Source organism: Brachionichthys hirsutus, chromosome 2 (genome assembly GCF_040956055.1).
Source record: "Brachionichthys hirsutus isolate HB-005 chromosome 2, CSIRO-AGI_Bhir_v1, whole genome shotgun sequence".
NCBI lineage: Eukaryota > Metazoa > Chordata > Actinopteri > Lophiiformes > Brachionichthyidae > Brachionichthys > Brachionichthys hirsutus.
Window position 1 is genome coordinate 13,119,470 of NC_090898.1, and position 4,526 is coordinate 13,123,995.

Genomic DNA, 4,526 nt, shown 5'->3' on the forward strand with positions numbered 1-4,526 from the left:
GATTGTCTGTGATGTCATCATTGGTGTTGAGAATTTGTTAATGGCTGGTTATCAGCTGGTCGAGTTTATGCTGGCCTCACAGCCAGATGGTACTGGGTTCGAATCGCGTCTGCGTCGGGGTTCTCCTGCTTCCGCCCACCTCCAAAAACATGCGATTTAGGGGAATCGATTACTCCAAATTGTCCATAGTGTATGAGTGCGTGCGTCGGTGTGTGCACGGGGGTGGGGGAATAGTTGGTATAAATGTTGAAAAGTTCAAAATGCCCCGGCTTCAAATCCCACCACGGGAATGGGATAGAGAGGGGGTAGCAGGGTAGGCCCAGGGCCGCCTGGGCGGGGTGAAGTGGACCGGTCCAGTTCACCCCGCCCAGGCAAGGCCCCAGGCCTACCCTGCTACCCCCGCTCTACCCCACTCCCACAGCAGGACTCGAACCCGGGGCCTCCGACACGGTGGTTGGTAGCAATACCAACCACCCCCCAGTGCGGGGTAGGAAACTCGAGGCATTAACAAAGTCATACTTGTCGGATAATGAGGTGCTATTTCAGACCACAGCGTGTTGCACTGGAGCTGTGCTTCTTCCTTATGCAACATCATACTGCATTCTCGGTGGTGCAGTGGGTAGCATGCTTGACTCCCAGCCAGAAGGCCCTGGGTTCGAAACCAAGGGGTGCAGCATCTAGTTTTTTTTTTTTTACAAGAATTTGAGGTTTGTTGTTTGGTCCTCGGCAGCTGTGCTGGATCAGTCGGTCTTCGCCTCTGCACTTTGTGATGATGCTGGAGAGACACTGATTTTGGGTGTGAGAGTTATTATTGCGTGTGGATTTTGGTTCATGGGTTAATGTGGCTTCCAGTGTGTGTGTCTCTAGTTCAGCTTTTCCCAACCGGTGTGCCGCGAGAGATCGTCAGGTGTGCCGTGAGAAATTTTCCAAAAAAAAATAAATATATTTTTTATAATATCACGTAATTAACATTGTCGGGTGTCCGCGCTGTAATGAAGTGTGTGTGCCGCCCGTAGATCGCTCTTCAGACTTTGAAGTGAACGACAAGAGCTGGTAGTATAAATAAGTATGAATACATAAAAAAAACTTTATTATTAATTATATGTATTATAATAAAGGTCATCTAATCTAATATGTACTGTTAGAGTGTCATTTTGTGTCATTTTGGTTGGGGGTGTGCCGCAGGATTTTGTAAATGTAAAAAATGTGCCGCGGCTCAAAAAAGGTTGGGAAACACTGCGCTAGACTAACACTTTTATTTTGAAACTTTCAGCGGAAGTTCCATCATTGTGATTGTGACTTCCGCTATTTAACGCCGGGCATTAGTGACGTCAGAAGTGTGTCTTGCACCGGACCGCACGGCCGGGTTTGGCATTCTCTAGCGTCGAAAGCGCTTAAAATGAGATAAGAGGAGTTAGAGGAGACCAAACGAATCCGAAGGCTTTGAAAAGGTAAGATGAATTTCCCGATTTATGACATTTTTACCGATTCACGCGTAATATAGTATGCTAACGGTGGCTAGGCGCAGCTAGCTCGAGCAGCCTTTGTATTTTCTCCAAATCCCTTTTTTCTGTTTTGTTCTCACGCCGATCCTAAATACCGCTCGTTTTCTGTGAGTGTCCCTTTGTTTCATGTCACATAAAAAAGACCGATGTGAGAAAGTAATAAGGCCAAAAAAAAAAAAGGAACTCCTGTTCGTCAAATGACGATGAATTAACTTGTAGGAATGTTTATGGGATTCTGAGCCGCGAGAGAAATTAGACACCCTCAGGTGAGCTCTTCTGTTGAGCTGCACCCAGGTGTGGCTGGGGGGGGTAATGAAATGCAGTTTAGCATCTAACCGGAAGTGCAATTACGAGACAAATATTCAGGTTAAAAAGATTTTACACTTGTTACGTACACAGATTTGGTGTTAGGAAGATTCTACAATAATAATATACGGTGTCTTAATCCTCCTCCTCTGTTCAGAGATGGTTTCTCCAGAAATGGCTTCTTCAACTTCTCTTTAAGCGTGTGTGTGTGTGCGTGTGTGTGTGTGTGTGCGCGTGCGTGGAGCAAATGGCACAAACAACTTTCAGGTGACTTCAACCTTCCTCGGCTGGAGGCCCAGAACTCTTTTTGTTGTTGTTTTTGTCATTGGATGTTCTGTCTCTCTCACAGTCCTCAAAAATGCTGAGTCGACCTCTGACCCTGAAGGACAGCGATGGCAGGCGGCAGGGCTTGGGGGCGGCGATGGCAACGCCGCATCCAGCTCGGCCTTCGGCTGACGATGATGTCGTTTTGATGGATGGAAAGTCCGTTTGAGAACTTCTGTTTCCACGCAGACCAGCTGAGCGAGGGAACTCACTGCCTTTTTGTTGTCCTTCAGAAGTTTCCTGACTTCACTCAGCCCTGGAAAAGGAAGAGACTGCAAGGGGGGTTGGGAAATGTATTGAGAGCATGATAAAGCGACGGTAGTCTCCTTATTTATGTCCCTCCTTTGTGTTATTTTGTATTTTATTTCTAACTACGCAGTTGTATTCATTATTACTACATAGAGGTGGCACTTCTCTTTTCATCATTTTGTTCTTCACACTTCTTTTTTCAAAGTGTTTGTCGACTTCAGGGGCGGGACTTCCTGTTACCATGGTCCCCAGGAAGCGGAAAGCATCTCTCCGTCAGTGCAATGGCAGCGTCCCTCATGGGGACGAGTCAGACGTGGATGTGATGCTGGTGGAGCGACTCGGTGCTCTCAAAGACTTTCTGATACGAGGCTTGGATGTGTGATCTGTGACATCACATCCTGTCAGCAAACCAAAGGCCAAATGAACACATGGGTTTTTTTTGCAGTGTATTTGCTGTTTTATTTTTTACAGTGTTAGATGTGAAACGTGAACCAGGTGGATAGAAATATAAATGTACATTTTCTTCGTATTGCTGATCTGAACTGCTCGGAAGAAAAGCCCATAACGGGCAGCTTATATTTTCAAGAGGTTTGTTAACATCAATACTCTATTAGTACTGGGGCAGTACTGAATGAGTACTACGGTGGTATTGTGTCAGTACTGGAGATCTAAAATATTTGGACCTTTTTTAAAATGTAATATATTTCAGCTGGCAAAATGTCTATATTTGGATCAATGCAATTTGTGTCTGCAGTTAGGTTTGTTGTTGATTATTTGTGGACATGAGATTAAAGTATGTATATTTACATTCAGATTGTCTGTGATGTCATCATTGGTGTTGAGAATTTGTTAATGGCTGGTTATCAGCTGGTCGAGTTTATGCTGGCCTCACAGCCAGATGGTACTGGGTTCGAATCGCGTCTGCGTCGGGGTTCTCCTGCTTCCGCCCACCTCCAAAAACATGCGATTTAGGGGAATCGATTACTCCAAATTGTCCATAGTGTATGAGTGCGTGCGTCGGTGTGTGCACGGGGGTGGGGGAATAGTTGGTATAAATGTTGAAAAGTTCAAAATGCCCCGGCTTCAAATCCCACCACGGGAATGGGATAGAGAGGGGGTAGCAGGGTAGGCCCAGGGCCGCCTGGGCGGGGTGAAGTGGACCGGTCCAGTTCACCCCGCCCAGGCAAGGCCCCAGGCCTACCCTGCTACCCCCGCTCTACCCCACTCCCACAGCAGGACTCGAACCCGGGGCCTCCGACACGGTGGTTGGTAGCAATACCAACCACCCCCCAGTGCGGGGTAGGAAACTCGAGGCATTAACAAAGTCATACTTGTCGGATAATGAGGTGCTATTTCAGACCACAGCGTGTTGCACTGGAGCTGTGCTTCTTCCTTATGCAACATCATACTGCATTCTCGGTGGTGCAGTGGGTAGCATGCTTGACTCCCAGCCAGAAGGCCCTGGGTTCGAAACCAAGGGGTGCAGCATCTAGTTTTTTTTTTTTTACAAGAATTTGAGGTTTGTTGTTTGGTCCTCGGCAGCTGTGCTGGATCAGTCGGTCTTCGCCTCTGCACTTTGTGATGATGCTGGAGAGACACTGATTTTGGGTGTGAGAGTTATTATTGCGTGTGGATTTTGGTTCATGGGTTAATGTGGCTTCCAGTGTGTGTGTCTCTAGTTCAGCTTTTCCCAACCGGTGTGCCGCGAGAGATCGTCAGGTGTGCCGTGAGAAATTTTCCAAAAAAAAATAAATATATTTTTTATAATATCACGTAATTAACATTGTCGGGTGTCCGCGCTGTAATGAAGTGTGTGTGCCGCCCGTAGATCGCTCTTCAGACTTTGAAGTGAACGACAAGAGCTGGTAGTATAAATAAGTATGAATACATAAAAAAAACTTTATTATTAATTATATGTATTATAATAAAGGTCATCTAATCTAATATGTACTGTTAGAGTGTCATTTTGTGTCATTTTGGTTGGGGGTGTGCCGCAGGATTTTGTAAATGTAAAAAATGTGCCGCGGCTCAAAAAAGGTTGGGAAACACTGCGCTAGACTAACACTTTTATTTTGAAACTTTCAGCGGAAGTTCCATCATTGTGATTGTGACTTCCGCTATTTAACGCCGGGCATTAGTGAC

General features: G+C 46.1%; 1 long non-coding RNA gene across 2 annotated transcripts; it reads left to right on the plus strand.

Annotated features, from left to right (window-relative positions):
- Window positions 1-1,327: 1,327 nt before the first annotated feature.
- LOC137906908 (uncharacterized) lies at window positions 1,328-3,196 on the plus strand. 2 transcript variants are annotated; one of them, XR_011105908.1, is made up of 4 exons: window positions 1,328-1,451; window positions 2,161-2,294; window positions 2,369-2,453; window positions 2,590-3,196. It is a non-coding gene; the product is annotated as an uncharacterized lncRNA (long non-coding RNA). The 2 variants fall into 2 exon arrangements; XR_011105907.1 differs by having other exon boundaries at window positions 2,161-2,453.
- Window positions 3,197-4,526: the final 1,330 nt, after the last annotated feature.